Source organism: Canis lupus, chromosome 33 (assembly GCF_048164855.1).
Source record: "Canis lupus baileyi chromosome 33, mCanLup2.hap1, whole genome shotgun sequence".
NCBI classification, from domain to species: domain Eukaryota; kingdom Metazoa; phylum Chordata; class Mammalia; order Carnivora; family Canidae; genus Canis; species Canis lupus.
The window spans coordinates 29049443-29076717 of record NC_132870.1 but is presented as its reverse complement, the minus strand read 5'-3'; the positions used below and the strand labels follow the sequence as shown (position 1 = coordinate 29076717).

Genomic DNA, 27275 nt, shown 5'->3' with positions numbered 1-27275 from the left:
GCCTGAGAACGTCCACGAGAGCAATGCTAAAAGGTGGGCCTAAGAGAGGGAACCGTTCTGCGATTCCGCAGGGTCTCAACGAGCCGAACCACAACTCGTACGTCTCCAAACACGCCTCTGAAGGCGGCCAAGCCCGAGGGATGAGCTCCGGCTATTCCCGGCCCGGGAAGGGGGGGTCCGGGTCGGTGGCCGTCTGCAGCTAAAAAGCCAGGGGCCTGCTCACCACCAGCTTTCCTCCTGAACTCTTATTCCCAGGCCAGCTCCAAGGGCTGCGCTGCGCAGATCCTGGCTCCCCCACCTCCCCGGATGGCGGCCGATTGCAGACCAAGGAGCGACGGGGAAAAGGAAAGAGCAGCCATACCTACGGACGCCGTCCCCGGAAGAGGAAAAAGGAAGCGCTTGCAAGTTTAAAGGTTAACTGTGACTGCGTCGGACCGGAAATTACGTCAGACCCAGCACCGCCATGTTGTACGGACGCCACCCAGCTCCTTTCCATGGGCGGGGATGCCTGGCGCCGCCACGTTGTACGGCAGCTGAAGTGCCGCCCCTGCTTGCGGGCCTGGATGCGCGTGAGCGATCCACGGCAGCACCGCGCGAAGCCCTTGGGAGTCGTTGTAGAAACAAATGCAACGAACAGAGGGAGCTCCGAAGAGCGGGAGTGGGACAAAGTCAATTTTTTCCCTTCTGAGAAGTGTTACGACATATTTAACCTAAAGAGCACCAGCTTGGTAGGTAGTCGTGGGTTTAAATCCCAGTTCTGACACTTGTTGTTAGATGACCTTCGAGGAGTTAACTCTGTAACTTCCCCTTCCTTTTGCTCGTCATTCACTCAAAGCACAAGCTTAACAATTTAAATCCAGTATCTGCTAATTATTAACTGTGTTACAGTGGACAAAGCTTTAAATGAGTTATGCCATGATCAAAGGCACAATAAAATTAAAGCACTTAGCATGGGGTCTTGTCCAAAGTAAGTGCTCAATAAATGGTGGCTAATCTTATGATTATGTACAGAACTTCACATTTCACATGGGTAATAAAGTTTGAGCTGAGCCTTAAAAATGAGGAGGAAGGGAGGGGAACCCTCTAAAATAGCATGTAAAAGTTTACATTAAGTGCTTGTGTGTGTGTGTGTGTATGTATATATATATGTATATATGTGTATATATATGTATTTTGAGATAAGAGTCCTTAGCTTTCATTATATTGTCAAAGAGTATCATGACCTCCAAAAAAGTAAAGAGCACTTTGCGCCCTTAGGAAAAAATGCTACAAAGGGCCTTTAAATTTTTATCTTAGGTTAGGCTCCCTGCAGACATGAGAGAGGGAGTTGCATGCCTGTGTGTTGGGGAATGCCCTTAAAAAATACACCCCTAAGGAAATGAGGAAGGTAGGAGTGGAAATCCACAGCTGATGCCTCAGCTGTTCCAATAAAGAGCTCTGGAGTTAGGACGGCTCTTCATAGTTGTCCCGAACGGCAGAGGGAGCCAGGCTTTTGCACTCCCACATCTGTCAGTCCTGAGCCTGGATGCCCTCTGACCATGGGTGAGGCAGTTTCTTGAAGCTGCAAGCAATGTCTAGTGACGGAAGCAGCTGTGAGCCTCTGCATTGGCCCAGATGAGGGAATTTGAGTAGAGCATCCTTGTATCCATTTAAGTTCCCTTTTGGTTTTCCCAGCTTGACTGTTGAGGTAAGAAAGGAGGCAAAATGACTGAGGGCAGATGCCCTGATCGTATTAGAGATCTGTCTTGGATGGCAAGTCTTGTTAATTACATCATGCCTCATATCTTTGTCCTCACAGCAAATGGAAGGCTCTGGTTGTAGCCTTCCCATTGTGGACTCTCAAATAGCTGTTTCTCCCCTGACCCAGTCATAAGTTACTTTCCTCCTTCCCAGTCCTTGACTTTTTTGTCCTTATGGAATTCTTTCATCCCTGTACCAGGCATCAGGCAGAGAGTAACGTGGTTTTTGAATGAGTGAACAAATGAATGCATTTACTTGAAATATATTGTCTCTCTAGAGAGACTGGGCTGGACAGATGAGTACAGTGACAGGAGATGGGAAATCTGATGGGAAACCACTTTAGTATTATTTACTAATCTTTCCATGCCCTGCTCTACCCCAAGAGAAAAGAACAGTGGTCTCACTATCCTAGTTTTCCCTGATTATACTTTACCCAGTTCTAGAATGTTTCATAATGTGAACTGAGTGAAGTATAATTTAATATTTGATAAATTTTCACAAATTGAACAGGCCTACATCAAGACAATATTATCAGCACTGCAAATATTATCAGCCTCTCTGTATACTTCCATTCTTTTCTCCATTTTCCAAGGATCATGACCATTCTGACTTCTACCCCATAGATAAGTTTTACCAATTTTTGTTTTTTTCTAGAAATGAACAGTATTCTTTGTATCTGGCTTCTATTGTTCAATCTTATGTTTATAAAATTCATCTATATATTTTTTAAATTCTCACTGTTATGTAGAATTCCACTGAGTAAACATACTACTATTCTTCTGTTGAAAGGTGTTGGGTAGTTTCCAAGTTCGGGCTATCATAAACAGCTGCTTCTACAGTACAAATATTTTGGTGAAGGTAATGTATACATTTCAGTTGACTATAACCCTAGAAATGGAATTTGTGGGTCATAGAGTATGTGTGGTGGGCAGAAGGCTAAGAATTCTAGGATGGCCCCAGTGACTTCTGTCCCATGGTGATATTCTCATAATTATGCTATATTATGTGGCAAAAGGAATTTTGAAGATGTAATTTAGGTTACTAATCAGTTGACCACAAATAAAACCAAAATTAGAAGTGGGCTGAAGGAATATGGTGCAGGGCACCAACAGTTTCTGCTATACTAAATAAGAATTCAAGTTTGGTGGGTTTTTTCCTTTCAGTTCTTTGAAAATATTAGTCTGTTTTTTGGTTTCTGTGATCCGTTGAGAAGTCAAATTATTCTTATTTTTTCTTCTTTAAAAGTAATTTGTTTTTTTTTTTTTTTTTTCCTGGCTATTTTTGGGAACATTTTCTCTTTGGGTTTGGTTTTGATTGGTTTTACTATGATGTGCTTAGGTAAGCTTTTCTTTATTCTGTGAGGTTTGTAGGGTCTTTTATATCTGTATCTTAGTATCTTTCATGAATTTTAAGAAATTCTCAGCCATTATCTGTTCAAACATTGCTTCTGCCCCATTCTCTTTCCTCCTGGTACTCCAGCTACACACTGTATTCTTATCACTGTATCTCTAGAAGTTGCATGGCCTTTTACAACCTAGCCGTGAAAAGGCACATAACATCACTTCCATCATATTCTACTAGTCAAAGCTGTCACAAGCTCAAGGTTCTGGTCACTAATTCCAGCATGGGAGAGATGGAGAGAGGAAGGAGTTTCCCTACACCACCAATCAAGTCTCTGACACCAGCCAGATGTCCTACAATTCAACTCAATTCTGATAGTGTCTACCTGGAGATAGCATCAGATCCCACAGGTTAAGAACGGTTCCACAAATTGCTTTTCACTTCAGATGGCACTCCTGAGTCCAGGTTGTTACCTCTGCTTCTGACAACTGGCTGTAAAGCAGACGTTCCCATGACTCCCTCCTTGGGGAGGGATTAATTTGCTAGAGTGGCTCATAGACCTCAGGGAAATCCATTTTCTCACTAGATTACCAATTTATTACAAGAGATATTAAAGGGTACAAATCAGCAACTAGATGAAGACATACATAGGGCAAGGTCCCCAAAAAAGGATCTTTTGTTCCCATGGAATTTAAGCCTGGCACAGTGGCACATGGAAGTGTTATGATTCCCTAACCAATTCTGTATTTACATGGTTGGTTCTTTGGGCAACCAGCCCCTAGCTTTAGATGAAGTCCAAACATCACTGTGTTAATACAACAAACGAATTTCCAGTTCTTATCATTTAGAAAATTCTAAGGGTTTTAGGAGTTATGTGTCAGAACAAGACCAAATATATATTCCCTATTTTATTTTATTAAAGATGTATTCATTTATTTGAGAGATAGAGAGAGAGAGAGAGAGAGAGAAAGTATGGGGAGCAGAGGGAGAGGGAAAGGGAAAGAATCTCAAGCAGACTCCCTGCTGAGCACAGAGCCCAACTCGGGGCTTGATCTCACCACCCTGAGATCATGACCTCAGCTGAAATCAAGAGTCAGATGTTTAACTGACTGAGCCACTCAAGCACCCTTACATCTCCTTTTTCAGTCCATAAAATATCACAAACCAACCTAAGTTCAAAGGCAGTGGACTTAATATCTTCACCTCTTGATGGATAGTGTCAGTAATTTTAGGATTATATTTTAAAGCCATCACAGTTTCCCACCCTCTCTTTAGTATTTACTGTTGTTTTGTTTTTCAACAATTCACTTTATTTTCTTTCAGCCCATCTTCTACTTCATTAATTCTCTCTTCAGTATATTTAATACACTATTAAACGTATCGAATAACTTTTTAATTTCAGTTATTATATTTTTTAGTTCTAATTTTCCCTTCAATTCTCTTTTTATGCTTCTTATTATATGCTGAATTTTTCAATCTTGACTTCTATTACCTTGAGTGCTTAAATATACTGAGCATAATTATTTTAATGTTTTATGACTGATAACTCTATTATCTGAATTCCCCACAGATGGCTTTCTTTTGTCTGATATTTCTCATGGCTTTTGTTGTTTTCTCATGTGCCTGGTTGCTTTGTATAGATTTCAAGATATTTTACCTGTATCATTAAAAATAATTTTAAATTCCGCATATCAACTCACATGCAAATTTTAGAATCACTTATTTAGCTCCAAGCAAAAACTTGGTTAGCATTTGTATTTTTCCATATTTATATAGTTATATATTCATTGACTTCCTTACAATGTTGAGTCATTGTATCCAAGAACATGGGATATCTCTCAATTTATTCATCTCTATTTTTAAAGTTTTATTCATATAGGTTTTAGATATTTCTCAATGTAAACATTTGTAGGTATTTTAATTGTTTCATTGCTAATGTAAATGGCATCCTCTTTTCCATTACTCCATTTAACTATTTTCTTTTTATTGAAGACTGTGATTTTTGTTTATTAATTTATATCATGCTGCCTTACTAAATTCTCATATTATTGGTATTTAATTTTTTTAATTAATTTTTGGGTGGTTTCCAGGTATATTATCTAGGCATATTCCTTCTTCCTTTCTAGTTCTATGTCCCTTGTCCAGTTCCATTGGTTGATACTTCAAACACAATATTAAATAGTAGTGTAGATATAGGCATTTTTGTTTTGATCTTGACATTAGCAGGAAAGCATCTACTAAGTGTTATGTTAAGAAAATAGCCACTGAGGGACACCTAGGTGGCTCAGCAGTTGAATGTCTGTCTTCGGCTCAGGACATGATCTTGGGATCTGCAATCGAGTCCAGAATTGGCTTCCTGTGGGGAGCCTGCTTCTCCCTCTGCCTGTGTCTCTGTCTCTCTTTCTGTGTCTCTCATGAATAAATCTTAAAAAAAAAAAAAAAAGAAAATAGCCATTGATTACTATTTAACTATTTTTTTTTTGTCAAACCATGTCAAGAATGGATGTTGAATTTGTTAATTTCCTTCTCAATATCTGTTAAGATACTATTGAGTATTACAATCTATTAAATATCTATTAAGATGATAATTTAAAATTTTTCCTCAGATCAATTAATGTACCCAATAATATTGGGCAATGGCATTTGTACAAAGGCATCATGGTGTTCCTGTTTCATTGGCTATTTTTCTGCATAGACTGCTCTTCCCCCAGATATCTACATGGCTTATTCTCACTTTCTCTAATTTTTTGCTCAAGGTCCCTTTTTTGGTGAGCCCTATCCTAACTCCCATTTAAATTACTCATTTCTGTCCTTCATGGCCCCCTTAAACTCCCTCACCCCTGTGTTCTGGGTTTTTTTTTCCCTGCACTTACCACTTTGTAACATTATATATATATATATATATATATATATATATATATATATATATATATATATATAGTAATTTGGGGATTATATTTTATGTATTATATAAATTATATATATATTTGTGTGTGTATTTATTATACTTTTTCTCTATTAGATGTATGTTGCATGAGTAGGGAAATTTTTTTTTAAACAGTTACCCACCAAGGAACTTTTTTTTTTTAAAAGATTATTTATTTATTTATTCATAGAGACACAGAGAGAGAAAGGCAGAGAGAGAATCAGGCTCCATGCAGAGCCTGACGTGGGACTTGATCCAGAGTCTCCAGGATCACGCCCTGGGCTGCAGGCGGCGCTAAACTGCTGCGCCACCGGGGCTGCTGGAGTAGGGAAATTTTGAGCTTTAAAAAAATTTTTTTGATGGATATACTTTCAACACCTAGGGTGGTACCTGAAACATAGTAAGCACTCAAAACTATTTTTTTAAGTGAATGAATGAGATTGGAGACTATCAAAAAATAGTGAGAAGGAGCATTTGGACTTGAGCTTTCTATTCATGTAGAGCTTGAACTTAAGAATTTCAACATTATTTCTGGATGAAGTTATATTGGTTGTTGAGATACAGGACAGAAATAGAAAGACTTTCATCGCAGAACTTGTACACTTTGACCCATTACTGGGTGTCACACACTGTAGAACTCCATGAATTAATTCATTCTATTAATCCTGTGATTAGTTGTGAAGAAATGGATTATATTACATTGTATTTTGTGTATTAAAAACTTTAACTGGTTCAATGTAAACTTTTTTTTAAGATTTTATTTATTTATTTGAGATATTGATAGAGAGAGCACAAGTGGGGGTGGAGGCAGAGGGAGAAGCAGACTCTCCACTGAGCAAGGAGCCTATGTGGGACTCCATCCCAGGAGCCTGGGATCATGATCAGAGCTGAAGGCAGATACTTAACTGACTGAGCCACCTACATGCCCCTCAATGTAAGCATTTCAAATATGTCATGATTTTGGTGACCTTGCTTTGGTGTGTCTTCACTTTAAATTTTTTTTAAAAGATTTATTTCTTTATTTTAGAGAGAGAGAGAGTGAGCATGAGCAGGAGAAGGGGCAAAGGAAGAGGGAGAGAAGAGAATCTCAAACAGATTGCTTGCTGAGCATGGAGCCTGACTCAGGGCTCTATCTCATGATCCTAAGAACATGACCTAAACCAAAGTCAAGAGTCAAACACCTAACCAGCTGAGCCACCCAGGTACCCCTCATTTTAAATTTATACATATCTTCCTTGACTTACATTTATTGGGTTGCATCCCAATAAACTTGTGGTATGCTGAAGGTATAAGTCAGAAATACATTTAATATACCTAACAATATATGAACATCAAAGCTTAGCCTAACCTACCTTAAATGTGCTCAGAGCATTCACATTAGCCTACAGTTGAGCAAAACCATCTACCACAAAGCCTATTTTTTTCATAGAGTGTTGAATATCTCATGTCATTTATGGAATGCTCTACTGGAAGTGAAAAACAGAGTGGTTGCCTGGGTACAGAATGGTTGTATCAGTTGTTCACCCTCGTGATCATGCAGCTGACTGGGAGCTGCAGCTGCTGCTCCCACCCAGCATCATGAAAGAGTGCCCTACTATATGTTGCCAGCCGGGGGAAAAGATCCAAATTCAAAATTCGACAGTGGTTTCTAGTGAATGCGTATCACTTTTGCACCATTGTCAAGTAGAACCACTGTAAGTTGGGGGTATTCTGTACCCTGAACCGCAAGAGAAGTAGAAGTGGTCCAAGCTTTCCTGGCTCTGAAAGGCCCTGCCAGAGACCTTTAACTCACCTGACATTGGAGTTTGTGTCTTCTGAACTCCTATGCAGCCTTTGTGCTAATTGTATCACCTGCATCTTTAATTGCTTTGCCATTTGAGCTATAATTTAGAGATGATTTTTGCTACAAAGAGTTAAAATACCAGAGTAATTTAACCACTCTAAAATTTAGAAATAGGAATTTGAGACAAATTGGATTTTTCTAATAGAAATGTTCTGAGCCTAATGCCCTAAAGGGGAGTAAGGAAACCAATTAACTTTAATTTAAATAATCATGTCTTAAGTAGCAAATGAACCAAGTTCTATTGTTAAAGAACAACTGTATTAAATCCCTGAAAGGTTAGCTTCAAAATAGCATTAATGCAGTGGTTTCGTGTCTTACTAATGAAGTAAGTTTCCATTGGTCACTGTAACTTCTGTTTGTTGTCTTGCTGGGCATTGTTACTGAGAGTAGAGGAGGGGAAAGCTTGAGAGCAAGGATAGAATAATTGTGTGAAATTGCCAGTGATGTTCTTGCTAGTAACTTTTTTTTTAAGTGACATAGAGAAAAGCTAATAATTTTGTTCCTGGGAAAAAATAGCATAAGAAAAATGTAAGAAAAGCTTGTTTTCTTATTCTGAAAGTCATGTATATGGCATATGATTTTCTGTTTGCAGATGCTATTTAAAAATAATGTGTTTAGGGGCGCCTGGGTGGCTCAGTGGTTGAGTGTCTACCTTCAGCCCAGGGTGTGATCCCTGAGTCCTGGGATCAAGTACTGCATCAGGCTCCCCAGAGGGAGCCTGCTTCTCTCTCTACCTAAGTCTCTGCCTCTCTCTCTGTGTCTCTCATGAATAAATAAATAAAATCTTTTAAAAAATGTGTTTATGATGACTGAGATCCCTGTTTATAACTACAGTGACTTATAAATATTAAGGCAACCATCAACAATGTATTAATAAGGTATATATTATACTAAAATCTGGCAATGAGTTAATGCTGAAGATGCATTTTTAAAAAAAGATTTATTTATTTATTGTAGGAGGTGGTGGGTAGAGAGGCACAGGGAGAAAGGAGAGAGTCTTAACCAGACTCCCCACTGAGCACAGAGCTGGACTTGAGGCTGGATCTCACCACCCTGAGATCACTGAAATCTAGAGTCTGTTGCTTAACCAACTGCACCACCCAGGCACCCCTGAAGATGCATTTTGGATGAGCTTATGTAATTGAGTAGAAGGACCATGAATTTGGCAGACAGTTTAAAGCTAGATCATGGAAGGCTTTAAAGGCTGTGCTCCAAGGGTTGAAACTGTATTCTTATGCTTTCTCTGTTTCTTCCCTCTCAGGCGCTGCCCTTGTGACCTTAGGAAAGCCGGTTAACCTCCCTGAGACTATCTCTTTATCCATAACATGGGGGGTAATAAGCCTATGTAACGAGTTTGCTGGGAGAATTAACAGAGGTAAAGTTTGTGACTAAGAACTTGAGCTTGAGACTGGCACACAGTGGAAGCTTAATAAATAGTGGCCTTACTATTGTTCCCTAGGAATGAAATATTGCTTTCTGCTCCTCTTTATTAGCCAGTTTTGTGTATCACACATTGGTATCACATCTTGTGCTCCACAACCCGTTTGCTGTGTTCTTGAGGGAGTTTTTTAATTTTCCTGGTGGTATTTTGTAGAAGTCTAAAGAGGCCACTGCAGGATTCACCAACATGGAGAATAGCATGGCTTGACAGAAAAGGGCAAAAGATCTTAAAGGCTTGGGTCACCAAAGCCTTGATTTTTCTGGAGATACTTTTTTCCTTCAAAAGAGTCACTGCCTTGGCTGGCAACACAACCTGTGTCTTGATCCAATTATTTATGCAAATCAAGACAATTTCTCTTTTTCCTGTGAAGGGCTTGGTGAAATGATGCTACAGAAAAATCCAGCGCATTTCCATTATTGCTTGCTCCACAGCAGTACTCTTTTGTAGCAAGAGGAAAATGATTTAGTAGAATGCTCCTCTACCCTCACATAGAAAGTACATAATATCATGTTTGTGTTGAAACTTTTGCTTCCAAAAATGTCATAACCCCACACGAAAGAGAATTAAAATCCCGTTATTTTAATTTACATCTAGCCACAAGATAAGTAAAGTTATCATTGAAATTCTAATTAAATGGGATGATTGACTAAGGTAGCACATCAAAGAAGAGAAGTGAATATGATAAGTCGAAGACTTATTAATTAGTCTGCGTGGAAGAAATTCCAGGGATGTCAAGCTGAGCCTGCTGCAAGGAGAAAAAAAGCAGACAAGAAAACGTTCGTTTCTTTGAAGTTAGGAACTGAGATAGTGATGGAGGTAATTGTGTCTGACTGGATCCAGTAATGAAGAGCTGTAAATCAGACCTCAGAATCGAAGGAAAGATTCAAGTAACGAATGTGGCTGCCCCCCCTGCTGCGAAGAAACAGAATGCAGAACACACTAATTGACCCAGCCTATTTCCCAGTAGTTCTCTGTTATTATTTATTAATTTTTAATTTCTGAATTATTTACGTCCTGGGAAATTATTCTTGACAGCCTGTTAGGCGTGCCAGAGTTAATGGAGGATGAAAGGACTGGTACCAGAATTAGCAGGGATGTAGTCACAGGCTACTGGATTTAATGATTTGGGAAAGAAAAATTGATTTCACACAGCGTGTCACTTTATACTACTTTAGGGATACACCAGCTATTTGATTAATTGAGGAATAACCAATTCAAAGTATATTTGAAGTGTAAATGAGTCGCACTGCTCAGCTGTTTATTTTTCCCTCTTTCTGAGAGATCTGAATTTTCTTGAAGCTGATGATTAAAAGCTGATGAGGACACACTCACATGCTTTGAACGCACACCTGTTTGATTCGTATTAAACTCAGAAGGGAAGAGAACCCTGATATATGAGAGAAGATATTTTCACTTTTCTACTTCCTTCTCATCTCTTTATGTGATTTCTTTACTCCAGCATGTGGCATACCAATAGTTGCAATCTGCATTCCTTAAAAACAAGGCTTGAGAAAATCTCTCTTTTGTTTTATGGCCTGTGAGCAATGAGCACAATCAGAAAGAAGCAGTGCTTGCCAATGAACAGAAGGAACAAATAGAAGAAAAATGTGTTGAAACAATGACTTTAATGAACAAAGGGAAGATGATTAATCTATTAGGAAAATGAGTGAGGCAGAAATACACCATCACCATCTAGCCTCAAAGTTCTGCCTCATTTATGGCTTCTCCCTTTCTGGCCAACCTCGTTAGCCTTGGTAGGTCTACTTCTGCCATCGTGGTTTGTTTCTCTTTGGCCTAGTCCTCTGACTGGTCTCCTTAAGCCAAATCTTCCTCCTCCACTATAATCTACAGCAGTGCTTCTCAAGGTTGAATGTGCAGAAGGATCACTTGGGGGCTTTTGCTCCTCTGTAGGTTTAGATTCAGTGGGTCTGGGAGGCCAGCTGAGATTCAGCATTTCTAATAGGCTCCCAGGTGAAGAGCATGCTGGCCCAAGACCAGACTTTGAGTAGCAAGGTCCTACAAAACTCTGACACACTCATGTTCTTTAAAACACTGCTTTGATCATGTGAGTCTCTCATTCAGAACCCTTTAATGATTTCCAGTACCTACGAGTAGATTCAGATTCCTTTACCTGGCATTCAAGACTTTCCTACTAGGATCACAACCTGTCCTCTGGGATATAGCCTTCATTTCCTGGCCTCCTGCTTTTGTTTGTGCTACATCTTCTTTCTGAATGCTTTTATCTTTGGAAACTTTGGCAGTGTGTTGAAGTGCATTTCTAATACCACATCTCCCATGTTAAGTCTTCTAGCTCCCACTCAACCAGACATGAATTCTCCTTCAGATTCTATCCCATACTTTCGTTTTACTTGTTTCTTGCTATGTGGTATTTCCAGTCTTATTGGTATTAATGTACTTATTTCTCCCTCTGCACACACAAGTTTGTAAGTTATATAAGGATGGGGACTGTACTTTATCTTGTATCCTTCCCAAGTGCAGGTGCAGAGCACAGAATGTGTATCTAACAACTATTTACACTGAACTGTGTGAGAAGGTTCCCTCCATGGTCATTCCTATCCTTGCAAACTTGTAGCATCTCTGGAATTCCTTAAAATCACCCACAAGTTATGATTTCTTTTTCTACATTACTCTCTCATTTATCCACTTAACTGTTTACTTATAAGCAATTTGAATATTCCCTTTTTGCCAGGGGTTGCAAATATAGAAGTGAAACCAGTCCTTGTCACCTAAGGAGCATCCCCCCTAGCCCCGACATACCAAACTTTTACATCCCGCTTCCCCTACTTTTATCTTTCCTAACTAACTCCAACTCCAAAATATAACCTTAGATCTAAGCTATATTTATTCACTTATATTTTTTAAAGCAAAACTCTTCTTGATAATTCTTGTGGCTGTTATAGGTCCTCAGAGTATGGACTGCCTTGCATCCTGAGGAACTTCCTGCTCTATCTTGACCTTGTACATATTCATTCTCCTCTCCCAGGATTTAAAAATCCTTAAAACCTTGGCCATTCAGCCACAATTCCCACTCTACTTGTCCCATACTGATTTTCCAGCATTGTACTAGTTCTCAAACCATTGCTTCTTCCTGTCTTAGGCTCCTTATGGGTGAGGCTCCACAGTGTATTTAACAAACTTACTCCAGTACCAAAATTGTTCTCGAGTTATTTCCCCCCTTTCTTCTCCTTTTCTCTATTTTTTTCTCTTGTGTGTTTCATACCCTTACCTACTGTACTTTCTCTTATACCTTAACTCTTATACCCTACCGAATCCAGAAGGAAAACATTTTTTTAAAATATCCTAATTTTATATCTACTAGAAAGATTCAGACAGAAATAAACCACCACAAGCAATTGTGTTATGAAATGTATGACAGGAAAATGTCCAAGGGTCTAACTACAAATAAAAAAGAGACAAAGGAAATTGTATTGTGGTTCTTTAGTAGCAAGTAACAGAAGGCAACTCTTGCCAACAAGCAAAATAAATGAGAAGGATTCAAAGGTCGCTCAGAAAATAAAAGAATTCAGTAGAGTTGAATTTAGGTGAGCAAGAATGCCACCCAGTAAGAAACTGATTCCTTAGTGCCCATGCTGGGAGAACCTGCTTGCATCTAGATTTTAACCTCTCTTCTAAGAAGTGACTCATAGATAGAGTAATCCAAAGAGGGAAAAGGATTGGAGCAGATCCATTCCCCTTGGGAAGACTTTTTATGGGTTTCATTATCCCCTTTTTATTGGTTCCAGTTCTTCTTGAGTCCTGGATGTTCAGCTTTTTCTTCAACTTACTTTTATCACTGACAGCCAAAGAACTCTAAGTGATACAAGAGGCATTTACAATAGCAGGGGCTCAGTAGAAGTTTGTTCCTCAGCCACAGGGTGTAGCAGAAATGAATTTTATACAACATACAGGGACAATTCCCTAGTCTCTCAATACACAAGCATTTTACCTTCATCCTTGTACTCAAGGTTTTCCATCAGCCTAGGATGTCCTTCTACCTGCTGCCCTTCTCACTTGCTCAAGGCCTACTCTTTTCTTATTTTTAAACATATCACCTACAGAAAAAAAATCAAGTTATAAGTTTTATTATGAAAAAAATTCCACATACATCAAAATTAAAAGGATTGCACATTGAAATTCACCTATCTTCTGCTGGGATTCAATCATTGTTAACATTTTGCTATATTTGCTCTCTATATTTTCAAAGTAAATTTGACATTGTGACACTTCCCTGACAAACATTTACCATGCAATCCCTAAGAATAGGGAGATACTCCTATATAACACAATTCTACTGTTATGCCTTGGAAAATTAATAGTAACTTCATGTTGAATTCATCCAGTTTGTTTCAAGAATATCATAAATATTTTTCAACTAAGATCAAATCAAATCATTCACTCATTGCATTTGGTTGTCAGATTTCTTTAACTGGTTTTCATACAGAACAGTGCACTCTCCTTTTTATAATGATGTTGACTTTTTAAGAGCTGCCAGTCAGTTGTCTTATGCAATGTCTCATATTCTGAGTTTGTCTGATTATTTTTCTCATGTTGTCATTTAACTGGTTCCTCTATCTCCTATACTTTGGTAAGCTAACAGTTAGGTGTAGAGATTTGATTAGATTCATGCTAAATATTTTTAGCAAGCCTACTTCTTAGGAGATGTTGTATACTTCTCATTACATCATATCAGGGTCATGTTACATCTGTTGTTTCACTATTCATGATGCTAAGTTTAATCAGTTGGTTAAGGTATTCCCCCAAGATCACTCCATTTTAAAATTAAAATTTTCATTGACCATTTTTTTCAATCCCCAGATCAAATGTGATACTTTAACCTCTTCCATTTATGTATTTTTAAACTTTAAATTAAATTTAAAAAAAGGTAATCTCAGGATGCTTGGGTGGCTCAGCGGTTAAGTGTCTGCCTTAGGCTCAGGGTGTGATCCTGGAGTCCTGGGACTGAGTCCCACACCGGGCTCCTTGCATGGAGCCTGCTTCTCCGTCTGCCTATGTCTCTGCCTCTCTCTCTCTCTGTCTCTCATGAATAAATAAATAAAATCTAAAAAATAAAAGTAATCTCTGTGCCCAATGTGGGGCTTGAACTCATGACTCTGAGATCAAGAGTTGTACACTCCACCAAACAAACCAGCCAGATGCCCCCCTATTATGTATTAATTGTCCCTTACTTTGTTAACAATATCTATATTGTATTACTGTCTTACAGTATTATTGTATTGTATTATTATCTTACAGCTCTTAAGGTCAGAAGTTTAAAACGAGTGTCACTGGGTTAAATCAAGGTGTCATCTGCACTGTATTCCTTCTGGAGATTCTAGAGGAGAGAGTCCATTTCCTTACTTTTCCTAGCTTCCAACAACTTCCTGCTTTCCTTGATCTTGGTTTCCTTCCTCATCTCAAGCAATGTTGGTTGGCCAAGTCGTCACACTGTCATTTCTCCAATTCACTCTTTTGCCTCTCTCTTCCACCTTTAAGGATCTGATGACTACTGTGCCCTTACCTTGGTAATCTAGTATAATCTCTCTAGTCTAATCTCATTTTAAGATCAACTAATTAGCAACCTTAATTTCATTTGCCACCTCAGTTCCCTTTGTCATGTAACCTAATGTACTCCCTGGTTCCAGGGATTAGGTTATGGACATCTTTGGGTTGGGGGACATTATTCTGCCTACACCGGGGTTTTACTATTAAACACATAGGAACAGATGTGATGCTCAGTGTATGGAGAGGAAATACTTAGGACATTACATTTAAAAGGTGGGAAGGGATAAATTATAATGAGAAAAAAAACTAATGTCAGGTTATGTGCTATATTTTTCCATTTCTATAACATTTTTTAAAATAAAAAGAATGTAGGAATGGAGGGCATATTGTCAGAGCAAATGGTTGCCAGGCCTTAAGGATGAGGGAGTAGATAGAGGGAAGTGAATAGGTTATAAAAGGGTAACATATACAGTCTTCATGATTCTGGAACTTTTGAATATCTTAACTGCAGTAGTGCATACATGAACCTACACAGGTGATAACATTGTATAAAACTTAGGACATAAACATTCACTAATATCAGTAAAACTAAGAAATCTGAATATGATCAGTAGATTCAATTTCAATATCCTGGTTGTGGTCTAGGGACTTCAGTCAATACATATCTACAGCACTTAAATTTTTCTTAATTATTTTTTTATGGAGGGAATGAAAAGTATTTGGTTTAATTTGTGTATTAATCTTAGTGTCCCTGAAGGTAGCAGGGTATTTTAAAATATTGACCATTTATTTAGTCTAGGATATTAAAAAGTGGTTGGCAGAGGCAGGAGGAAGGTGCATGTAGTTAACAAATGGGAGATCGCATAGTGTTGGAACTATATAGTATCTTGACTGTGACTATGGATACATAATCCTGCACAGATGATAAAGATGATAGAAGTCAAGATATACACACAGATGCAACACACATACAAATGAATCCAGTGGGAAAATCTGAATATAATCTACGGATTATATCAATTTTGTTATCCTGGTTGTGATAGTTTTATAAAATGTTATCATCAGAAGAAGCTGGTATCAGTATACAAGAGATTTTTCTTATTTCTTATAACTACATATGTATATACAATTATCTCAATAAAAATTTCAATTAAAAGGGGTGCCTGGGTGGCTCAGTCGGTTAAGCAGTCGGCTCCTAATTTTGGCTCAGGTCATGATCTCAAGGTCCTGGGATTGAGCCCTGCATCAGGTTCTGTGCTCAGGGCAGAGTCTGCTTAAGGATTCCTTCTTTCTGCCTCTCCTCCTCCCCCTGCTCGCACTCTCTCTGTCTCTAAAAATAAATAAATCTTTAGAAAAAATTTCAGTTAAAAGAAGTGAAAGAGTAAGAGATTTAAAAGAAGTCAGTTTCCATATCACTCAAAGTGACAAAATGTTGACACTGGTAAACTGTGATAAGTTATGCATATGTATTATAATCGCTATGGCAATCATTAAGAAAACTATACAAAAAATATTCAAAAGCACTATAAAGAAATTAAAATGTAATTCTAAAAAAATAGAATTAGAGTGATCCACAGGAAGGCAAGAAAAGGGGAATGGTGGAAACAAACAGTAAACAAATAATAAAGTGGCAGGCTTAAGCCCAGATGTATCAATAATTACTTTAAATGTTGGTCCAAATGTACTAATTAAAAGACAGAAATTGATGGAATGGATAAATTTAATAATCAATTATTGCTTAAATAGATATAACTGTAACTCATACTGTTTGCATAAAATATTCAAATAGACACATTAGAATATTACACAATTGCATAGAAAAAAATAACTCAAACTTCCAGGATCAATCCACTGACACTGGCTACATTGATGATGTGTTTATGTTTAAGATATGACAGGTGTACCCAAAATGTGCCCTATAATATATAACTATGGAAGACTATGATACAGTCTTCCATGATTTAATAGTTAAAATGAACTGTACTTTCACACAGAAGTAACATTAAGTCAATCCAACTCACATTTCCTTGGCCAAAGCAGATTCTCGGCTCGGTCTTCAAGGTGAAGGGCATTCTTATCATGTGCTGAGGAATAAGACTGGAAATATCTGGTGGATAATACTATTGACTACTATAGATACTGCCTAGAAATGATTTTTGCTATGTTTGTGAAGTGGGGAATTGAAAGCAATCTGGCTGTCCTAAGGGAATGGCACTTTTAATTTTATATTCCTTATAGCTACCATTTATTGAGAGCTTAATCAGCCACTCACTGTTCAAAGGTTTTGCATTTGTTATTTCATTTAATCAACCCATATTGAAATAGATATAGTGATCTTTCTTCTTCTTGTGTTATAGTAAAGGTGAGTAATTTGCCCAGGGTCACCTCTCTATTAAATGGCAGGGCTAGGACTGATGTCTAACTCCATGATCCATGCTCTTTGATCTGTTGTGCTCTATTGCCTATTTTGGCTTGATTGCCCTTTTTATAGTTAAACACAGTGATAGGGTATTGTCAAAGATTGTTCACGGGAGAAAGAGATTGATTTCAAAGATTGAAAGGGAGAAAGAGAAAGTAGGAGAGGAGAGGATTAAGAAGGAAGAAAAGAAAATGAAAGATAGAAATCCATGAGAAATGAGTGAGAGAATGTATGCTGTGGTTACTGTGTTAAGTCTCTTAATCCCATCAGAGCTCTGGGCTGTCTTTGCTCTCCTTTCTTCCAGATCTCTTGCTGGTGAGTCTCCGTGGCTGAACACAACCATAGGGCATGTAGTTTGAAATGCACTCTGCAAAGGTCAGCTTCCAATGACACAGGTTAGGATGCAGAAACAAACTCTTCCACATACCATGTCCTCCCCTTTCTTGACTTTTTCCTTTCATTTTGGTGGGAGCATATCCTCTCTAGCTTCTTGAGAAAGAGTACGTGGAAATTAACTTTTTGAGAACTTGCATGTCTGAAAATGTCTGTATTCTTCCCTCATACGAATGTCCTTATTAAAATGTCCTTTGATAGTTTGGCTGAATCTTGAATGGCAGTGGAAATACTTTCCTTGAGAATTTTGAAGGTCTTTCTTCCTTGTCTGGTTGCAATTGAGAAGTCTAAAGTTATTCTGATTCCTGATCCTTTGTATATAACTGTTTTTCTCTCTGGAAGCTCATAGGATTTTCTCGTGGTCCCCAGTGTTCTGAAATTTCACAATGATGTTCTCTGATATAGGTCTGCTCAAATCTGTTTGAGGGAGGGGGCACTTGGTGGCCCTACCAAATTATACAATTATGTGTGTTAATTATTGAAATATGGATAAATTGTCTTCTGGAAAGGTGCATTCAGGACTTATCATGAAGTACAATAAATAAAAAATTGGAAAGTATTAATTCCATTTGTTTCCCATAAAAAATGAAAAAAGAAATCATTAATTGTATCATAACTGTCATGGGCTCTTCAGGACTATAAAATGGGAATTTTGCCAAGGGACTCTTAGACTGACCTTAATTAACCTTCTGTTTTCCTTTCTTTCTTCCTATTTTCTTTTTCCTTCCTTCTCTCAAACATATTTCTTGATTCCCAGTATGTGTAAGGCTCTGAACTAGTGACTGGCACTCTAGCTATGAACAAGGCAGACACCTCCCTGCCTTCCCGAAATTGTCTTTGGCAGCAGGGGCAAGCACAAAACAAGTTAGCACATGACTTACTGTGTTAAGAATATAAAAGAGGAGGACCTGCCCCAGTCTCAGCTATAATGTTTGAGCTGAGATCTGAGAGGAGTAAAAAATATTGATTAAGCAAAGGGGGAATATAGGGGACCTGGGAAAGCCTACCAGACCTAAGTAACAGGGAATGTAAATGCCCAGAGGCATCTTTGAATGGCCGGAGCCCAGAGACAGAGACAGAGAGACAGATCAGAGAGACTGGGCAGGAAGCAGGATCCACATCATGCCTGATTGTAATCTTCCCTCAGAAAGAAAAGAATTCCTCACAGCAGGAACAGGGCAGCAAATTTGCTCGCTTAACAGTCTAAATGGTCATCCTGCTTCAATATGATGGTGTATTTCAATGAAAACATTTTACTGGCCCCAAGTTTTCAAAAAGTGTATCTATGTATATATATATTTTTTATGGTTTAGAATTTATTAGAATATGTGATGGGTTTTGTAACTGGTGAACAAGAACAGGATCTATTAAGGGTACCCAATACCATCTATTATGCTCTTTGCTAATGTATCTACTCCTGACGTTTTTGTTTTGTTTTGTTTTGTTTTAATCACAACTCAGTGGTTAAGAGATAAAGCTTTCTTAACATTCACTATTGCTCAATAGCTGAATGTGTGTGCTGTCCTAGATCATGAGGTTAGTGGTGCTTATTTCAATATTAAATAAAAGGATTCATTTTCATTGAAGCAAGCAGGGAATTAAGCTTACAACTTCAATTACCAATAATTAATTCCCCACACTGCAAGCCATGCAGTTTGCATTTAAACTCCCAATGCCCAACGGATAACAAAAATCTATTTTGATCACTTTTTATTTTCATCATTTAAGGGGTACATCTTATTTCAATTAGGTACATGCATTTTCAGATTATGGGAGAGAACACATATTCCTATAAAACTAGGCAATTGGAGTAGGGGAGGCTTTTAAGCATAACAAAGAAATTCTAGGATCTTTTAATTTCTTTTGCTTTTATTGAAGGAGTGCCTAATATCGTATAGAATAAGCTACATTATATACACGAACTTATTGTTTACAAGCAAACGGATAATTTCTCTAACTTTATTTTCTTTTAAGCATTAAGCTAGTCTTAGGTGGCTTTTCACCACCTGAGAAAAAGAAAGCAATTGAGCGCATGATTTAAAACAAGGTAAATTAAGTCCTGCCTTGAAGCCAACCCTGATGGTTGGGCAGCAGGCATAAGGACCAGAAGAATTCTTCAGAGAGGGCACTTGACCTATAGATGGATTAGAGTTATCAAGATGTTCCACATTTTTTGGACAAATTCTGAGCAACAGAAAGAAGCTACCACAATGTCACCAAATAAAAGACACAAGCAGAACCAGAGTTCTTAGATGTAAAAAGAGGTGCTTGGAATTGGATTTCAACCAGAAACAGGCCAACCTGTGTGGCATGTAGAAAATAACTTCTAAGAAGCCTCATCTTTCAAGTTTTAAAGACATTAGTTTTCATCTTGCTTGTAAATGTTAACTTCACCCCAAAGAAATCTCACATTTCATAATAGAATGAGCCATCTTACAGTAAAATCTCATTTAAGGGAAACTCAGTGAAATGAACCATAAATTAACTGGAATTAGCTTCTATACTGACTTTCAGGAAAAAGAATGGGGTATCAATCATTTAATAAAAAGTAATGTTCTAAGGTTAATACACATTCATCTCAGTCTTCAATCCACGGCTGTACAGTGTCCAAACATGTCCATAATCTTGATACCCATATCCTACAAGATCCTTAATATAGTAGTAACACACCAAAAAATTACATTGAATGTGTCATACTTCTCAATTTAAGAAAACAGACCAATATTGACCAATATATTTTTGAATGGTTCTATTAACAAGAGTTGAGGCAGAAAGGATTTTCTTGCTAAGTGAGCCTTAGTGACAAAACATGGTAATAGCTATTCAGCCTAGTATTCAAGCGTTTGCATTAATCAACTGTTTCCATTATTAAATAAAAATACAACATTGAAAGAGACCCAGCTCTCAAATAAAATACAACCAAGAGTGCTTCCAAATGCAAGGGATACTTTTGCTGGATATTAGTAGACAAAGCAAACAAATAGAAACAGATTTTATGCTCCTGGGGCCAACAGCCGATTCTACTGAAATCATTTAACATAGAGACCTACCCTCAACCCTACTATGTATATGCTTGATGCATCGTTAGCGCAGCCAAATATTGCCACCCTAGGAAATCACATCTGAAATGATGTGATAGGGGGATCCCTGGGTGGCTCACAGGGTGTGATCCTGGAATCCGGGGATCGAGTCCCACATCAGGGTCCCTGCATGGAGCCTGCTTCTCCCTCTGCCTGTGTCTTTGCCTCTGTGTGTGTGTGTGTGTGTCTCATGAATAAATAAATAAAATCTTAAAAATAAATAAATAAAATTATGTAATAAGTGATTTCTCATGACAAACAGGGAAAGCTTTATTTATTTATTTATTTATTTATTTACTGCAGAATTTTTGTTAAGGAGCCACAAGAGTTGAGGCAGAAAGGATTTTCTCGCTAAGTGAGCCTTAGTGACAAAAAATGTAGAGGAGAAGATTTATTCTGCTTGAGAATGAAGATCAACTGTGTCATATTCATTTCTTAATTTCTGGCTTCATATTTTCAAGGTCATGCCTTCAACAACAAAGGTAAGTCACTTCTTTTAGAGTCTTTATTACCTTCCTGCTCAACACCATCTGTTAGACACAACCTCTCTCACTTCGTTTAAGGCTTTGGCTCCTTTTCAGTGGTGTGCGATGTTTTTAGCACAGACCAGCAAATTCGACCCAGGAACTTTACTGTAAGTTCCCAAGCACAATGGATATTATTAGCCCAAAATATCCCTACTGGACCACACAGCTCTGAGACCCACCCCCTAGTCATAGATAGCCACAGGAAACAAAGAGAAGACAGAAACTTCAAATTCGCTTGGAAAGATAGGCCAACCCTGGAGGTCTTGGATGAGGAGCAGCTGAATGCCTGACAGATTTGCTATTACACAGCTGTTCTTGCCTGGGAAGAGGAGCAGGGAACACACATACTGCTTTCCAAGATTCTGTAATTGATGAACTTCTCAAGGCAACACATATCACTAGCTAAAAACATCTGTGCAAGTATACAAGAACTCAAAACAGACTAGACTGGAAAGCCAGTGCGATCCTTCTTGCTGCCCAGTTGGAACCAGAGGCTATCTCAAGGTTAATGGTCAGCCCAAGCATGGACATGTGCCACTGTTCACAAGTAAAAGGGACACTGTTTATGACCATCCTCTGTCACTCAAGCATTTTTGAGTGGTTTTTCCATTGGAGATGACAATCTCATATTCCTCAGCTCTGTGCTCCATGTTACCAAATTACCATTTTTGAAGCAAATACCTAGTTAGGGGTGCAGCTCATTTTATATACCCAGAGAGTTCAAGTGGCTTAAAATTAATGGTAGTCATAAAACTAAGAAATAAGTGAACACAGGCTTGACCTCAGGCCTCTTATCTGTTCACTCCAAAGCCATTCTTACTTTACCACACAAAGTATATAAATTGTCTCAGCATTTAAGATAGATTGCTACTCCTCACTGTGATAGGTAGAGCAATACCCCCCCATCCAATGTCTATACCTTAAACCTTGGAACCTATGAATATGTTTTGTTACATGGCAGAAAGAATTAGGGTTGCAGATGGAATTAAAGATGCTAATCTACTGAGTTTAAAATAGGGAGATTGTCCTGGATTAACAGGATGGGTCCGGTGTACTCACAAAGTTCTTAAAATGTGGTAGAAGAGTCGGTGTCAGTGCGATATAATATGAGAAAGACTTGATTGGACATTGCTGGCTTTGACAATGGAAGAGGGCTGCCAGCCAAGGAAAGGGGGCAGGTTCTAGAAACTAAAATGACAAGAAAATAGATTTTCCTGTAGGACCCCTGGAAAGGCAGCTCCCTGCAATATTTTGAGCCCAGTGAGATTCATTACTAACTTCCAACCTCTGGTACTGTAAGATAATAAATTTGTGTTGTTTAAACCACTAAATTTGTGGAAATCCATTATGGCAATGATAGGAAATCAATATATTCTCTGAAGTACCTAAAAATAAACACATGATAAAAAAAACTCAATAATACATCCTATTATTTTTAAAAAGCACCTAATTTTCCTTTGAGGTGTGATCTTTAACTAGTTATAGCAATTAAGAGCAATAGCAAACACTTGAGTATAATACCTATTATGGTAAGAATATCTGTTATGCATTCTAGATGTTAGATATATTATTGGTCCATTTAAACCTTTTCACAACATTTTGAGATGGGTTCTGTTATCATCCCCACTTTATAGAGAAGGGAATGGAGGCACAGAGAAGCTATGCAACTTGTCCAGGGTCACAAGGCTGGAAAATTCCAGAACTGAGATTGACCCAGAGAGCCAGAGAGTCTGGCTCTAAAGTCAGTTCACTGTGATTCTGTTCTACTTCTTTCAGTGTTAGTGGCCCAACAGATAGCATCCTTACTCAGCCTCAACTTAGATGAGCTTGTCTTTTACACAAGAGCTAAACAAAATTGCTTAGATATATTTTTTTGTTGTTGGGTTTTTCCTTTGAAGTATGTTTAGCTTTTTCCTATAGGTTTCCCATACTGTTACTTAACGTTTTTACTCTTCTTAGCACTGAGGCTGTTTGTATATGTTAATCACCAAAATTTTATAGTTTTACAGATACAGATTATTCAAGAACTGATCAACAAGTCTGGTTTTCCACCTCAATTGTCCCTGTTCCTTCTTGCCTCTCTCCCTCTTCAGATACATTACCCCATTTACTAGTCTATATGCAGTGAAGGGCAGAGTGGGTGGAAATTAAAATCTGTAGACTTAGTTACTTGTCAACAGCTCTGACAAGAGAGGAGCATTGCCCATGGTTGCCTATCATGGATTTTTTTGCTATTTGTTTTCAAGTAAAACTTTAGTTTCTGTGTTTCTATGATGTTTTATATTTACACAACATTTAAATCCTCATTTCTCATACAGGCTTTAGAGAATTGTTAATTTGATTTGTTCATGCATCATAATGGGGAATACATCATATTCCCCATTATCACATATGACTAAGAATTGACTTTAGTCATGTTTTGCTTTTTTTTTTTTTTTTTTGTTCTTGAGACACAGAAAACCAAAATAGGAAGTCAAAATCAGGTTTTTCCATCTTCAAGTCTTCTTCCCCATTTAAAATATGCTTCAATCTGTGTGATAATCCATGACTGGAAATAGATTAGTGGTGGCTGATAGATCAGCAGAGACCATTCAAAGTATTTTTGAAAGGGCTTTTTTTTGGGAAAACCTGGACTTTATGGAAGAGTTCAGTGATCTGTTAGTAGATATAGATGTTCATTTGCAGATATATATGTATATTTTGGAGGTTAGTGGCAGCCATACATTTGCTATGTCTCTATTAGTGAGTCAAGAACTGCTTCACCATAAATTCCTTCTGAGTTTCTATGTGGACAAACTTGACTTCAATTGGTACCGTCTATTTCAACATTACCACTTTCCTGAATCCTCAGAATTTTCAAAATTAAATAAATTTTAAATAAATTAAATAAATTTTCAAAATTAAATAATGAAACTACATAAAATCACAGAAGGTAGTGTGTAATTCTCTAGTTTATAGCCTAAGATGAATGGAATTAGATTAAATTAAATATGGTTAATTTTAGGTTTCCAATAATAATTCACCAATTTAAAGGATTATTAGATAACACGGAAGGTCATTGACAATCTGTAAGAACTTTCTTTTTTTTTTTTGTAAGAACTTTCTTTTTAAAATAATAATAGCTACCACTTCCTGAGGGTTTTTTTTTTTAATTTGTAAGGCCCATTGTTAAGTGACTTTATACATTTTTTTAAAAAGATTTTATTTATTTATTCATGAGAGACACAGAGAGATGCAGAGAGACAAAGAGGGAGAAACAGACTCCCTGCAGGTAGCCCAGTGTGGGACTTGATCCCAGGACCCTGGGATCATGACCTGAGCCAAAAGCAGACACTCAACCACTGAGGCACTCAGGCACCCCAGTGACTTTATGCATTTATTTTATCCTCATCCAGATCCACAGGGTAGGTATTTTTAACTCCCATTTTGCAGAAGAGAGAATTGAGGCCAGGAGGTTAAGTAACTTCCTTTTTGGTCACAAAGGGATCTCCCTGGGAAGGCTTCCATGGAAGATTGCCTCCTAGAGAAAAAAACAAGCTAGAAGGATGCCTTTTGAATGCACCTCAGCTCAGAGATGAAACTGAACCTATATCTTATTATCCTCGTTTGAAAAAGTAAGAATTACCAAAATAGAAACATTGAGCAATATGTTTGAAGTCATGGAGGGATTAGACAGGGCTAGATCTCAGAAATAGCTACCTCTCAGGACTGTGTTAAGATGGAGCAACCAGTCTCCACTCAGTTCCTTTTATCTGTCTTTCTGGGTCAGTCCCTGCAGGGTTTCAATCCCATCACTCTTTTCTACATTGCCTATCAATTATTTGCTGTCTTACTCTGGGGTTGTGATATTTAAAAGGAGATACAAAACAAGCTGTGAGGTTTTGCCTGAATTCCCTGGGTGCTTGCCTCAATTTTCTGCTCACTTTTTGCTTTGGAGACTGGTTATATGATGGGTAGATTTCTTTGTGCATCAGAGGTCATTACAGAAAGTTTGGAAAGCTTGGTAATTAACAAGGACTCACAAAATCAGATTCCTGGCAGGAATTTAAACTGAATGATGTATCAGTTGAGAGGCTATTTGGATGTTCTGTTCAGGCTTTGTCTGTGTTCAGCTTTCAAAAATACATGGCTTAGAAAACATACACACACACATAGATAGCTTGAACTTTAAATTGGTTTGGAAGATGTGCTTTTTTAAAAGCCTGATTTGGGTTGCCTAGGAAAAAAGATATTTGGGTGATGTTTAATTTGATGTGCTCCAGCTTTCAGGATTAATGTGAAGTTAACGTTATTGTATCTGCCACTTTGGGCAGCCAGGTGAGTGGAAAAGAGAAGTATTTTCAGAACTCAGAGATTCAGAGAATTACATGGGAAAAACTGATTTCATGTGCCTTGAAGAGGCACCTGAGACAAAGATGGTTAAATATGTTATGTGGATGACTACCATTTTCTTAATACCTATTAGTTAGAATAGTGCTTTAGGGATTATTACACAGACTTAACATTTAGTATTCGATTTAAAGACCAGATGATGACCTCTCTTGTTATAAGAGCAATGGTGAGATTATATTACTTTTGGTTAGTTGATGTCCAGGCTCTAGAGATTTTGTGGCAACACAGGTATGTGTTCATGAAAACCATTTTTTACCTCCTTGGGCAGATTGCCATCTACAATAATGAATCTGATATTTAAATCAAATCAACAGGTATTTAAATTCAAGAAGCTAGTTGTTTTGGTGACATAAAAAGTTTACAAATTTCACTTCTTGCTTATGTTAAGAACATTAAAAATTTATTTTTTCATCTATTTTTAACCATAATGAAAGTAACAATTTCTTATCTTCTTAAACCTTCAGCTTATTTATAAGAAGGCATTTGAATATTTAAATTAAAGTAACAACAATTTTCATAGTTTTTCTCCTTCTCTGATGACTCTTCACTATAGGAAACAAACTGAGAGTTGCTAGAGGGGATGAGGATGGGGGAGTGGGGTAATTGGGTGACGGGCATTAAGGAGGGCACATGATGTGATGATCACTGGGTGTCATATGCAACTGATGAATTATTGAACACTACATTTGAAACTAATGATGTACTATATGTTGGCTAATTGAATTCAAATAAAAAAATAAAGTAACAACATTTATCTTAATATTCCCAATGAGGGGTGCCTGGCTGGCTCAGCTGGTAGCACATGATCTCAGGGTCCTGAGTTCGAGCCCCACATTGGGCATAGATTTTTTTTTTTAAAAAGAGTATCTCAGTGATACTTTTACCAACTTAGTTTACTTGTATCCTTAATCTTTAGTTTCCTAGAGAAATACCCAAATGAGTCTAGAATCTGTTGGGAAAAAAAGGGAATACGATATGAAACAGTCAAGTCTTTATTATAATATTCATTATTAGCCTATCCTGTGAGAAACAAAGTAGTAATAGGACAATAAGAATGTTACAAAGTAACATTGATAAGATCATACAAGTAATCTTCAGATAGGATAGGAGAAAAAATAGAATTTTTCAAATAAATCTCAGTGGTAGAACTTAGATGCCTTTTGGAACATAAATTGGAAGGTACTTGTTAAACAAGAGTAATTTATCTTGGGTCCACTCCACCAAATAGCTTCAAAGGGTTTAAAGTAGGTCGTTTGAATACTCTAAAATGTTTGGCTTATGGTAATCTTCTTTAGCTTGTTCATATGATAGTTAGAGTGCATTCCAGTAGCATCCATGGGATTTCTGACCATATCAAAGCATCATCAGGAGCTCTAATGAGACAGTTTGTTTAATAGAAATGCTTTAAATTACCATGTAGTACAGCATGAAAAAATCATTATTTCATTAGCTGAACTATTTGTGCTGGTCCTAAACTAAAAGTTCTAAAATTGAGGCATCATATAACAAATGCATTGTGAAACCTGTTAAATAGCAGGAATTTAAATGAAAGAAGTCATCTAAAATTACCAAGATTTTGGGCTGTCTGGGTGGCTCAGTCAGTTAAGGTTCTGCCTTCTATTCAGGTCATGATCCCAGAGTCCTGGGATC

The 27275-nt window shown here is 37.7% G+C and overlaps 1 protein-coding gene and 1 long non-coding RNA gene across 18 annotated transcripts in view; one reads left to right on the top strand and one right to left on the bottom strand.

Annotated features, from left to right (window-relative positions):
• The window catches only part of RPL34 (ribosomal protein L34), a 50761-nt gene that overhangs the window by 4143 nt on the left and 19343 nt on the right, over positions 1–27275 (bottom strand). The window contains exon 1 of one of the 3 annotated variants that reach the window (XM_072810711.1): positions 362–419. The exons of 1 other annotated variant lie outside the window; for it this stretch is intronic. The gene's annotated coding sequence lies outside the window, so the exon portion shown is untranslated. Of the gene's footprint in view, positions 1–223; positions 420–27275 lie in introns of those variants that run through there. One more of the 3 variants, XM_072810712.1, reaches the window with a different exon arrangement.
• The window catches only part of LOC140623942 (uncharacterized), an 82741-nt gene continuing 56170 nt past the window's right edge, over positions 705–27275 (top strand). For 10 of the 15 annotated variants that reach the window (XR_012023481.1, XR_012023480.1, XR_012023483.1 and 7 more), the window contains exons 1-3: positions 705–728; positions 2530–2598; positions 21010–21188. This is a non-coding gene — a long non-coding RNA (uncharacterized lncRNA). Of the gene's footprint in view, positions 729–2529; positions 2599–6828; positions 6942–7034; positions 7210–17537; positions 17629–21009; positions 21189–27275 lie in introns of those variants that run through there. The other 5 variants (XR_012023476.1, XR_012023479.1, XR_012023478.1 and 2 more) reach the window with 5 other exon arrangements.